This window comes from Stegostoma tigrinum, chromosome 38 (assembly GCF_030684315.1).
Source record: "Stegostoma tigrinum isolate sSteTig4 chromosome 38, sSteTig4.hap1, whole genome shotgun sequence".
Classification (NCBI taxonomy): domain Eukaryota; kingdom Metazoa; phylum Chordata; class Chondrichthyes; order Orectolobiformes; family Stegostomatidae; genus Stegostoma; species Stegostoma tigrinum.
This window is the reverse complement of record NC_081391.1, coordinates 8,495,649-8,509,626: the sequence shown is the minus strand read 5'-3', so window position 1 is coordinate 8,509,626 and position 13,978 is coordinate 8,495,649. Positions and strand designations below refer to the sequence as shown.

Sequence of the window (13,978 nt, the reverse complement as noted above, 5' to 3'; positions counted from 1 at the left end):
ATCCCTCTACTACAAGGGATAGCCTGGACACCAAAGGGAGATTAGGCTCAGGTAAGGTGAGAGCCACGTTCTGGCATATTGTCTTCTTGCCAGAATATAAAGATGATTGAGGCAGTATAAAGTGGGGGCATTGTGATATGGGAACTCCATGGGCTGCATTATCTTGCTGCTGCAGGGCCGGTAAAGGGATTTTGAAAGGGAATATGTTGGGATATGTGAGGCGGGTTGAGCTGCTTTGACTGTGCCAGTGTTGTACGCTGAATGTGATGATGCTGTGTGACAACTGGACTGCCTTTATCATGTAACATTTTGTGTTCATTTCTCACAGGTCCACAGCAACTCAAGAGACAGCAGGAGTTGCAGAGGGCACACTTTGAACTTGGGGAGTGGCAGAGGATGAATGGGACCTGATGTGGAGGTGGCTTTTGGGGTTGCTTTAGGAGGAGGAGGAGATTAAATGCACGAGGAGGGCAAACAAGTAGCATTCACCTCAGATAATAAAGTGTGAAGCTGGATGAACACAGCAGGCCAAGCAGCATCTCAGGAGCACAAAAGCTGACGTTTCAGGCCTAGACCCTTCATCTGTGCTCCTGAGATGCTGCTTGGCCTGCTGTGTTCATCCAGCTTCACACTTTATTATCTTGGATTCTCCAGCATATGCAGTTCCCATTATCACAGCATTCACCTCAGCTCCTTGTCCTACCTCCATAGCATCTCCTCCCCAGCCTCTTGCTAGATTCATACATGCCATGCTTCAAGCTGCTGCCACCAGGGGTCAGCTGAGGGACCTGTGATATTGGGCTTGTCGTCTGAGTCCAACCTGTTGGAGGTTAGGTTTGGAGAAGTGTCGGCGAGGGAGCACTGGCAGATATTGGATTCATGTGCCTTGGTCACCTGTAAGGTGTGGTGGAGTCAGTCTGAGGACAAGTGAGAGGAGAACAACATGAGTAGGGAAAAATGAAGAAAATTGATTGGGGATGGAGGATAGAGGTGTTGGGCAGGTAACTTAGCCAGCGAGCTTGGAGATTAAATGCCATAATAATACAGTATGAAAATAGTTGGATGGTCTATTGCAGAATGTGACCAACTTTGAGCACATTGTGGGCACAATTTGCCAGGTTGTGGCATGATCAGTGATTCTTACATGCGTTCCCCTACCGAGCAACACCCAGTAATGATACAGTGCATAGCCATGACCAACAGGAAGGTGGGTATCAGTGCCATTTCCTTACACTGCTCGCTCCACCCTGCCTTTATAAACTAAACCCTCAAAGGAATAATTGCAATGCGAGTTTGCAGCCTAAATGATAGTAGCGAGATTTACTCATCTCTACAACAATTTCTTGGTATAGACAAAACATCAAGGGTGTGACTTTTGGACTTTGTGAGACTAGTGGTCAAATTTTAAGGCAATTATCATCTCATGGGGTATTTCTTCCCTCCCTTTGCCCCTCCATTAGCCCATCCATAAATTACTGGGCGGTATCAACAATGGGCTCGCAATGATTTCCCAGAAATATTTGGCCAATGTATCAACAGGGAGTATTCTATATTTCTTTACTGCAGTAATCTGTTCTTACACTGAATGCTGCAGCTCAAAAAGCTGCTATACAGCAGTAATGTGTGGTCACTATTGTCTTTAATCTAAGCCTACTTGCAAATTGTAGTAATTTGCTGCCAAGTTGTGAGCAGGATGTATACAAGGTTGTTCTTGTGTATATTGCTGATGATATTTGACTCCATGGTGCCTGTTTTATGAATACTGTGAGTATGTTTTGCTACTAAAATGATGTCCACAGTGGTCATGCTCATATACTCATGCAAACCTCTAGTGCCAGATATGCTGAATGCCATTTTGGTGAGGGTTTTAGCGCACATAGGATGCAGTGGCTGGATATATACACATTAGGATGACTTTGACTCCAATGAGTGCTTGAAGGAAATGCTACCATTTTGGAGCCTAGTATTCCAGTGAAATCCCTCTTTTAAACACACACAGCTGAACAGCAGCACAAATGACCTTCCCCATCACTTCCCTCCAAACCTCTCACCAGTGATATCGAGAGGGATCATTGATTTTTTGTCGGTCGATTGCTGGTTGATTTCTGCTGTCTTTAGCTGTGATGGTGAATGTGTTTGGGGGTTTCTGGAATTGTTGAAGTCCCTGGTGTATTCAGGAACTGGTATTGGAAGGACTTTGTCCTGACTTCACGGATTCTGGAAAAACAAAATTCCTACCAGACAGGAGTACAGTGGCTGTATTCTTTGAAGTACAGCAAGGCTGGAACAATGAGCAGGGGCAATACAGAGTGCAAGCTGCTGGGAAAGGGAGGAGGGAGAGAAGGGCTGTCAGCTGGATACCCACAGTGACTGTGTAATTGACAAATGGTCATGAGCTCTATGGCTTCTTCCAGACTGCAGCAGATGACATTTTCAAAACCTCTCAATATGCAGGGAGGAGGCACTGGGACAGTGGTAATATGACTGGGCAGTGTTCTGGGCTGTGCCTTCAAACCCACCATGGCAGGCAATGAAGTTTGAATTAGTTAAAATCTAATTTAATGGTGACCATATACGCACTGTCAATTGCTATAAAACCCATCTGCTTCACTAATACCCTAGTAAGTAAAACTATCATCCTTGGCACTGCCTACAGGTGGCTCCAGACCCATAACAACATGATCGACTCTTAACTGCCGTCTGAAATAGCCTGGCAAACCATTCGGTTCAAAGGCAAGGAGGAGTGAGCAAAGAATGCTAGCCTTATCAACAATGCCCACAGACTCACCGAAGAATAAAAAGAACTAAGGGAGTACATTAAAATTGCATATTGCAAAAGAGGCAGATAAACTGAGCATGTGGCATCATGCAGGCTTGCCCCATTGTGTGGTATACTACTGACTGTGCACACTTTGCTTTGTGGATATCAAAAGTCAACTCTGAGATGTACCATAATTGAATTGTAGTTTTCTCAAATTCAGGGCACTGTGTGACTTGTTGATGTCCTCTGCAGTCAAGCTCAAGTGTACTCTCACCCTCTGGCAAGTTTGCCCTGTCCTACTGACAAGTGACTGAATCCTTGTGCCTCACCACATGAAGCTCCTGCACCTAAGGCTTAAGTTTGAAATGTGCATCATGCCAGCAACTGAGTTGGTGCTGAGAATGGCTGAATGATTGATAATGTGTTTCCTTCATCACTGTCCTCCTGCTCTTCCCTGCCTGTCCAAGTTACAGCATCTGAAAGCAAAAATGACATAATTGTACAGTTATGGTGAGTGGCCTCACGTAAGGACTTCAATCGGTCTGTCTACAGACAAAGGCAGTGCATTGTTTTCTTAAATCCACTTTTGGGATCTGGGCATCACTGGCTGGACCGGCATTAATTGCCAATTCCTAATTGCCCTTGAGGAGGTGATGGTGAGCTGCCTCCTTGAACTACCGCAGTCCATGCTCTGTAGGTGGATAGACATTGCTGTTCGGGAGGGAATTCAAAGATTTTGACTCAAGGATGCTAAAGGAACAGTGATCGATTTCCAAGTCATGATGGTGATTGGCTTGGAGGGGATTCTTGCAAAGGTGGTGTTCCCAAGTATCTGTTATTTCTTTTCCTTCTAGACAGGAGCGCTTGTGGGTTTGGAAGGTGCTGTCTAAGGGTATTTTGTGAATTTCTGCAGTGCATCTTATAGATAGTACACACTGCTGCTACTGAATATCTGTAAATGTTTGTGGAAGTGGCGCCAATGAGGCAAACTGTTTTGTCCCTGGATTGTGCCAAAGTTCTTGAGTTACACTCACCCAGGAAAGTGGAGGGTATTCCATCATACTCCTGACTCTGCACCTTGTAGATGGTGGCAGGCTTTGGGGAGTCAGAAGATGAGTTTTTTTGCTGCAGTATTCCTAGCCTTCCTAGAGGTTCTCTTGTAGCAATTGTATTTATATGGTTAGTCCAGTTCAGTTTCTGGTCAATGATAACCCGGCATTTTTGATTTATGGTGGATGAACAGGCAGGTTAGTTATTCTGGAATCAATGTCAAAAAACATGTAAGTGGCCCATCTTAACTAGTCAGAGGGATTTGTGCAGACAGTAGAGCCAATTCTTTCCAGGCTCAAGGGGTTTGGAATAGAGGATTCTTCCTCCTGATTGTTCTCCAGTGACACTTGCTGGAAGTGATTGTGTGGGTTTTGATTGAAGACTGGAATCATTTTGGCTGTGAATAGACCCCTGCAATCAAATAATCAGCTGGCAACTCATTGGGAAGGCTCAGTCATGAATAATGACCACTCGAGTGATGACCTGCAACAGATCACTCACTATTCGTGAACCAGAAAGATGTTGATCAAAGAGACAGGACGAAAATGTAACCATTGCAGAAGAAGAAAATAAAACAAACTCTTGGTGTGAAATTGCTTTTCATTTTCAAATACTGTTCACAGTGTTGAGTTTTCTCTTAAAGTGAATGATATATAATGAATATAACAGAAAAACAAAATGATTTGTTTGGTGGCAGTAAAAGCTCAAGGGAGTGGTGGGCCATCTTGTGGCACAGTGAGTAATGGCCCTGCATCTGAGATGAATGCTCTGGGTGTAAGTCCCATACTAGGATGTGACAGTCAAGGAATGTGTGTATGTAATATGGCCAAACAGGTTGAATCTTAATCTATAAATTCTTCCAACACATCTCGGGTTAGAGCTAAGAGCTGGAGAGATTCTGGGTCAATAATTGATGATACTCAAACTTTAGCCTTATTCAGGCTTCTGACTAGGCTAATCTTCTAGGAAGAAAGAAGCTGTGGAAAATAGACGTTATGCATGTGCTTTGTCTGCCTCTTCCATCTTTAGATGTGGAAAGTTGTCCAAGGCTCTATGTTGCCATTTAAGTAGAGAATGATTCTGAAGGCATAAAAGCAGTCTCCAAAGAATTCACTCTGTTTGGATTGATCTGACTAACAATGAAAAGAAAAAGTGAGGAGAGCATATCTTCAGGGCTGCAATGTTATTAGAATGTCATTAGAATGTAACCAAAGGATCTGCTTAATCTCTGGGGACATGGATTGTGACCACAGCATCATAGATTTAAACTTAACACAATTCCCAATTGTTAGTTCTGTTAAACCTTGAATCACGGTTCCGAACTTCACATTTGGCTGTGCTTTTCCAAAAGAAAGTCTTATGGAACAGTGGGTAGCGTCCCACTCTCTGACTCAGAAACTACAGGTTCGAATCCCACTCCAGGGCTGGATGGCTGAGGAAGGTGCGTTTGTAATATAGTCAAACAGGTTGATTATCAACCTGCAAATCTTTCTGATTGTGTCTGTGCCAGCCAGTAAGATCAGGCAAACACTTGGTTAGCCTTGCCTGATGCGGAGTGATGCTCCTCTGGTGATAAGTTTGTGACCTGCTTCAAGGATAAATAAGAAATGAAAACAGACATATGCACATACATCTGCCTCCTGTATCAATAGAAATGGGGAAAGCATGTAAGTAAGTTGGAATAGTGAAAGTTTTTAAAAGTGAAAGGGGAGAATGATTGAATGGTTTCTCCTGCATAATGAAAATGATGAAGGTGACTTCATTATTTTTGCAGCAAGTGGAACAAGACCCAGACTCTGTTTCAGCAATGCCAGGGATTATTTGTGGTAATCATGGTATCCTGCCAAAGGAAAGAGGAAATCATAGGACTAAAGCCAAAAGGTTAAACATAAGTAGTACAGTCACACAAGGCCCATGAAGTTGGCAGATCGCTGGTTCAGAAATGGATACAGTGAGTGCACCACCCCAAAAGCTAAATGTGTCATAATGGCTTCCTACAGCACTGTACTAGAGTACCTGTACAGAGGCCGATATCCCGTCACCAAGTCACCTGTGCACAGTGCATTCTCGGAGTCAGTCCCTGAAGTCAGGAGACTCTCTGAATCCTCTGTTTATTCTCTATCAGCCAGGGGTCCCCGATTGGCTCAAGTTAACAACCCCAGTCAAGGATCTCATAGTCAATAAGGTCCACTTCGTTCCAATACTACAGTAACCATATGTTGAATAAATAAATCTGTGGTTTGGAAAGTTTACACAGAATAAATGAAAGACTTCTGAGACATTGTGATTTGGTTAAGAAGGAGGAAGATGTTGAATTCTGTAAATATACCTATAGTTAAGCAAATAATAGAAGTCTGGTTTCCTGTCGCATCATCTGGCTGTTAAATCTTTGACAGCAATACTTGTTCAACACCTAATCCCTTATTTTTCTTGTTGTTCATTCAATCTCCCAACCCTCACTCTTTCCATGGCAGTCCCAGGAAAGTAAGTCTCCCCATTCTTTGAGAATGCCATTGTCAAAAACCTAAATGCCAAGCATTTGGTCCTTTATCTCTATGACACTTCTCCAGCTACTAACCTGCTGAAAACCCCATCAACATCTCCACATTTTCTGCCTGGAATGTAAAGATAATCTACACTACAAACTGCCTTCTTAACACTCCCTCACCAGGTCCCCCTATCCCGACTTACAACAAAAGTGAAGAGTTCATCGACTTCTTTCTCACTATGATTGAGTCTATGTAATTGGTTGTCTTTGATGTTTTGCTGCCTTGCAGAAGCTACCAGCCTAAAAGTCAGAAGTTACACAACACCAGGCTATAATCCAACAGGTTTATTTGAAAACACAAGCTTTCAGAGCCTTGTTCCTCCTCCAGGTGTCAGTGAGAGAGGTAGTATCAGACATACAATTTATAAGTAAAAGATGAGGGCCACACCACTGATGAGAAAGTATTAAACAAACCCAAGATGTTATGAAAGTTTTAATCAGCTGGAAGGTCTTAATTGGTTAATATGTGTATGTAAATCCCCGAATTCCTTTCACGTCACTGTCCTGAGAGAACTAAAGATTTTATCAGTGTAAAGATATGACCTATTAGGCCAGACAATGCATGTTAGACATGAGGCCTTGTTCAGAATCTGTTGGTGTTCTGGTGAGGCGTCAGACTAGTTTTGTTTCTAAAGTAGGAATTTATAAAACACCACATTGACTGACTGTATCTGAAAATACAAATTCACCCCATAGATTTACACGGATAAAACCTTTAGTTCTCTCAGGACGGTGACTTGAAAGGAATTCAGGGATTTACGTATACATATTAACCAAACAAAACCTTCTACCTGATTAAAGATTTAACAGCATCTTAGATTTGTTTAATACATCCTCATCAAAGGTTGATCTTTTGATCTTTTACTTAAAATTCTGTGTCTGTTACTACCTCTCTCACTAACTGCTGAAGAAGGAGTGAGGATGTGAAACCTCAAATTAACCTGTTGGACAATAACCTGGAGTCATGTGTTATCTGACCTTGTCCACCCCGGTCCAACACCAGCACCTCGACATCATGTCTAAACACCCTTCAAGTTTTCTTGTCTGTCCTAGCCCTGAGCTCTTTAGCTTTTCTCCCATCTCATCTCATATCCTCTTGGAATGGATCACGTCTGTGAGACACGCATCCTTCTCCATCAACCCCATTTCCTCCAAACTGTTGACCCAAAACTTTCCATTGGCCCCCCTGTTAGCCAATATTGTTAATGGTTCTCCTTTGGCACCTTGCCCCCTCTCCTTTCAATCTCAGCATGATACTGGTTCATCAAAAAGAAACCCTTGCAATCTACCACTCCAACTACTGCCTCCCTTTCCTCTCCAAAGACCTTCAATGTAGTATTGTCTTTCACATCCACTTCATGCAGTCACAGAGTCACACAACATGAAAACAGAACCTTTGGTCCAACTCGTCCATGCCGACCGGTTGATTGAGCCCCATTTGCCTGAGTTTGGCCTATATCTCTCTAAACTGTCCAAATTTTTGTAATTGTACCTGGCTCTACCAGTTCCCCTGGCAGCTCATTCCATTCATGCGCCACCCCAAGGCTCCCCCTAATTTTGTCTGCCATGTGGATCTCCAAGGTCTATGCATGGGCAGTGACTTCAGGATGCAAGAGTTAAGGGATTTGTATTCTGATTGGCGTGAGCAGATACTCCCACCTGTTGTGCCAATTGGAGGGAATGTTGGTGTCCCTCTTTCCCACAAGTTCATGTTTGTATCTTTGCAATTACAGCTATTATGCACCAAAATAGCTTTAATCAAAGTCACAAAATGACTTATAATAGTAAACTAATCCCTTCTCAAATTGCCTGCAGTTTTGACAAGACTGACTGCGCCATCCTCTTCAAACAGCTCTCTACTGTCGTCCAGCTGGGTGAACTCACAGGCTTGGCGCTATTCTTATAGACATGATATTTAACTCTTAACTCTATCCTTAACCCCTCATCTATGTACTCGCCCCCATCATTTACATCATCCTAAGTTTCAGGACTACTTTGCACATGTATATTTATGACACACAGCCCTGGCCCATCAGCAGCTCTTTGGACCGCTCTGCTGTTTCGGAACTGTCACATGTCTTGACTGACATGCTGTACCGGATGAACAGAAACCCCTTTCAATGATGCATTCACTTCTGCGTTCAGTATTTGTGGCGCCACAAGACATTGTCTTCAGACCTTGCCAAAACCTCTATCTACCTGCTCCATCCCTCTGACAATAGTCTGAATTAAGCCTTCCTGATTACAAGCTAGATATCATACCTGACCCTGAGGTAAGTTTCAGGCCATGTAGTCATACCGTCAATAAGATTGCCCATTTCCACCTCCATAACATGAGCTGACTCTAGCTTATCTGCTACTAAAACTATCACTTATGCTGTTTTTATCTAAGGTCTTGATGATTCCAATGCAGTACTGACTGACCCACCTTGTACAAACCCCTAGAATCTTGTAGCCAACCAAATTCTGCTTCCAAATCCCTTTTACCCACTGAGCCTGGTAGAGCAACTAGGGTGGCGTGATGGCTCAGTGGTTATACTGCTGCCTCACAACACCAGGGAGTCAGGTTCAATTCCACCCTCGGGTGGCTGTCTGCATGGAGTTTTCACACTCTCCCTGTGTCTGCACGGACTTCCGCTGAATGTTCTAGTTTCCTCCCGTAGTCCAAAGATGTGTAGGTTAGGTGGATTGACCATGCTAAATTGCCTCAGTTTCTAGGAATGTGCAGGCTGGTTGGGTTAGCTGTGTGAAATGCAGTGTTACAGGGCTAGGATAGGGGGTGAGTCTAGTTGGGATGCTCTTCAGTGGGTCAGTATGGACTAGATGGCTGAATGACCTGCTTCCACACACTATGGATTCTATGAACTACTTGGTTCTAAAGTTTGTATCCTTGTTTTCAAACCCCTTCTTTTCATGGGGTTGAAAGACCGGAATGATAAATTCACGCAAGTTTAGAAACCAAAACAACTGTATATGCTGTAAATCAGAAACAAAAAACAGAAATTGCTGGAAACATTCAGCAGGTCTGGCAGCATCTGTGAAGAGAAATCAGTGTTAATGTTTCAGCAATCTGCTTTTAAGGACAGGTCACTGGTCCTGAAACATTAACTCTAATTTCTCTACAAGGATGCTGCCAGACCTGTTCAACATTTCCAGTAATTTCTGTTTTTGTTCATGCAAGTTTAGATTGGGTGAATACAGATAGGATGGTAGACCAGAGGAACATTGGATATGAATGAGGTTCAGATCAGGCATCTGACATCCTAAGGCATTAAGCTAGGAACATATTGATTGCAATGATTCCCATTATGGCAGGAATGTCTGATTTTAAAGATTAGCTTTGGTTGAGATCAAGCCTGAGCGGCTGTTCTTGGCCCCAGTGAATAAGTATCTGTAATGTTAATACTCTGTATGCAAAGTCATAAGAGTTGGCAGGAATAAATTCTGTTAGGATTACATACAAAGGATGGACCTGTAACATAATGAAAAAATCGTCATGATGTACAACAAACAACGAACAAATATCCCAAAAAACATTGATCTTGCAGACAAAATAACCAATTCTCAAAACAATTGACCCTATACATAACAAAACTATGAATATAGTGTCTTTATTGTTGTAAAACGCCCCAAAGTACTCACTGGTATATTGTAAGATAGAATTTGAAACCAACTGATATTAGGACATATTAAGGCAGAATAGGTAGCAGGTAGTCAGGTAATTGTAAGCGGCATAGTAAGGAAGGGAAATAAGGGTGAGAGATTTAGGGAGGGGGTTCCAGAGCCTTAGCTGCTGAAGACATGGTCACCATTGGAGTAACTGAAATCAGAAACGCTTAGAGGCAGAATTGGAGATAATCTGTAGTTCTACTGGACTGAAGAAAATTACAGAGAGAGAGGGGTGAGACCATGAACAGTGTTAATGCAGCATATCTTGACATATTTGTAAATAGATACAAAGTGGGTGCTGATTTTGACTACAGTCCATCAGTGTCCTTGAATTAATGAGGACAAAGAAACAGCCCCAGGCTCTAGCTTCTGATTGTCATCCAGTTGAGGATACCAGTATGGGCTCAAATGTCATCCCACCTTCAATGCCTTGGAGATAGATTAACATTCTGGTTCCTGGGAATGGGATTGAGCAAAGAGCAGGTTGCTGAGGTGGGGGAGCAGGGGGTGTGGTTAATTTGATCGTCTAAGTGTGAAGCATTTTACAGATGATTGCAATATTGTCACACCAAAACCTGACACACGCTCACCACTAATAAGTTTCTAATCTTAGAGTACAACTCTAAATTCATTTTCTTGTGAGAATGACCTGCTTCCTTGCCTAAGGGGATAGTCAAAAACCATTTGGGTTTTTGCTACAGTTTTGCAGTTTCATGGTCACTGAAACCATCTGTTTATTTTTTCTGTTTTTTTCCCAATCCTCAAAATCTTCAAAGTGCCACTGGAGATTTGAATTCATACATCTCTGGATTAATAGTCCATGCCTCTCGATTACTAGCCCAATAGCAACCTAAGCTTACTTAGTAATAAATGGAAAATGTTTGGTGAACAGCAGTAGTATGTAATGGGCCATTTGTTTGGCCTGCTATACTCCTGGCTCCAGCAGGGAATGTTAACCCAGCACCAGTGAAGAAATGACAAATATCTGTCCAACACAGGATGGCACTGGATTTGGAGGTGCTATTTGTCACGAAGAAGATGGACTTACCTCTACCATTTACATCTTGAGAAAAAAAATGAAAAACATTGGATGCAATCAGTTTAGATCTCTAAGCATTGCTCCTATTTTCTTGGACAGTAGTTACTGGAAATATTTCTGCTGAGACAATTTACACCTCCTCTAGATCCACCTCTTTTTCTTGAATTGCATCGTTTTGCTTTTTAGGATCATTTTTTATAATGGAATTACTTATTGCCTCCACCTTATCACAATTCATTATCCCCTTCCATTTTCCTGCCTATATAATTGCTTAAAAATTGATTGTTTGATATATTGTTCTCACATGTACCTGGTCACAGTGAAAAGTGTTGTTTTACTTGTTGTACTGGCAGGCAGTGCATCAAGGTAGCAGGACAGAATGCAGAATACAGTGTTACAGCTACAGAGAAGGTGCAGAGAGAGAGGTCAGAATTTGACAGGTCCATTCATAAGTCTGATAACAGTGGGGAAGAAATGGTTCTTGAATCTGTTCATACATGTATTCAAAATTTTACATTTTCTGCCTGCTGGAAGATTGGAGGATTGGCTGTCTGACAGAAGGCAGAGAGTTGGGATAAAAGGCTCTTTTTTGGAATGGCAACCGGTGACGAGTGGTGTCCTGCAGGGTTCAGTGTTGGGGCTACAACTGTTCACCTTATATATTAATGATCTGGATGAAGTGACTGGGGGCATTCTGGCGAAATTTGCCGATGATACGAAGATAGGTGGACAGGCAGGTAGTACTGAGGAGGTGGGGAAGCTGCAGAAAGATTTAGACAGTTTAGGAGAGTGGTCCAGGAAATGGCTGATGAAATTCAATGTGAGTAAATGTGAGGTATTGCACTTTGGAAAAAAGAATACAGGCATGGACTATTTTCTAAATAGTGAGAAAATTCGCAAATCAGAAGTGCAAAGGGATCTGGGAGTGTTGGTCCAGGATTCTCTAAAGGTTAACTTGCAGGTAGAGTCCGTAATTAAGAAAGCGAATGTAATGTTGTCGTTTATCTCAAGAGGGTTGGAATATAAAAGCAGCAATGTGCTTCTGAGGCTTATAAGGCTCTAGTTAGGCCCCATTTAGAATACTGTGTCCAATTTTGGGCCTTACACCTCAGGAAGGACATACTTGCCCTGGAGCGTGTCCAGCAGAGATTCACACGGATGATCCCTGGAATGGTAGGTTTAACGTATGATGAACGGCTAAGGATCCTGGGATTGTACTCATTAGAGTTTAGAAGGTTGAGGGGAGATCTAATAGAAACTTACAAGATAATGTATGGTTTAGAAGGGGTGGACACTAGGAAGTTGTTTCTTTTAGGTGGGGAGACTAGGACCCATGGGCACAGCCTTAAAATTAGAGGGGGTAGATTAAAAACTGAAATGAGACGACATTTCTTCACCCAGAGAGTGGTGGGCTTGTGGAATTCATTGCTGCAGAGTGCAGTGGAGGCCGGGATGTTGGATGCCTTCAAGGCAGAGATCGACAAATTCTTGATCTCAAAAGCAATCAAAGGTTACGGGGAGAGTGCAGGGAAGTGGTGCTGAAATGCCCATCAGCCATGATTTAAATGGCGGAGTGGACTTGATGGGCTGAATGGCCTTACTTCCACTCCTATGTCTTATGGTCTTATGGAAGAGGGTGGACGAGAGTATAACCAGGGTGGGTGGCCTTTGATTATGTTGGTTGCTTTCTAGAGGGAGCAGGAAGTATAGATGGAGTCAATGGACGGAAGGCTGGTTTGTGTGTGATGGACTGGCTGTGTTCACAACTCTGTAATTTCTCACAGTCTTGGGAAGAGCAGTTGCCATACAAAGCTATGATGGAACCCGATAGGATGCTTTCTATGGTCATCTACAAAAATTGGAAGTAGAGACACTGTTGTGGTATCTTGACTGTCACATTGATGTGGGTAGACCAGGGCAAATTGTTAGTGATCATCTCTGCCAGGAACTTGACAGTATCAACCATCTCCACCTCAGCAGCATTGATGCATACAGGTCTGTGCCCTCCACTTTGCTTCCTGATGTTAATGACAGCTCTTATGTTTTGTTGATGTTGATGGAGAGATTGTTGTCCTTACACCATGCTGTTAAGTTCTCAATCTCTTGCCTGTATTCTGTCTTGTCATTTTGAGATCTGACCTACAAGAGTGTTATCACCAGCAAACATGTAAGTGGAGTTGGGCTGGAATTTGGCCACACAGTCATTAGTGTATAAGGAATATTGTAGGAGACTGAGTACACAGCCTTGTGGGGCACCTGTGTTGAGGATGAAGGTGGAGGAGGTGCTGTCATCTATTCTTACTGATTCTGGTCTATGGGCCAGGAAGTCAAGGATGCAGTTGCAGAGGGGCAGTGAGACCTAAGTCTCAGAGTTTAAGAGATGAGTTTGTGTGGAATTATGGTGTTGAAGGCAGAACTGTAGTCAATATTTAGGAGCCTGACATAGATATCCTTGATATCCAGATGTTTCAGAGATGAGGGTAGAGCCAGTGAGATTGTGTCTGCTTTGGACGTGTGGCACCGGTTAGGTGTTGCAAAGGATCAAGGCAATTTGGTAGGCTGGAGTTGATGTGAGCCATGACTAACCTCTTGAAGCATTACAACATTAACAGTCTAACTTCCTGTGGCTCTCATAAAAAACATTGGCCTGAAGTGTTAATTCTTCTTTATCTCTCCACAGATCCTGGCTGACCTTCTGAGTGGCTTCAGCATTTCTGCTTTGGATTCAGCTTTCCGGGAGTATCCTTTACTTTTGGTTAAAAAGGCCTTGATTGTTGCATTCAGTGTATCACACTGAATGGCTGTGGCGTGTGGCTGACAGATTTTTCTTACCCACCCCACTGCATGGGATTTGTGCTACAGTCACTGACAAAATACGTGTGTTCCTTTATAATGCAGTTATTGTGGCTGC

At 42.9% G+C, this 13,978-nt stretch overlaps 1 protein-coding gene across 1 annotated transcript in view; it reads left to right on the top strand.

Moving 5' to 3' along the window:
- Positions 1-13,978, top strand: part of LOC125447006 (glutamate receptor ionotropic, NMDA 2B-like) — a 382,369-nt gene that overhangs the window by 283,271 nt on the left and 85,120 nt on the right. The window lies entirely within an intron of this gene.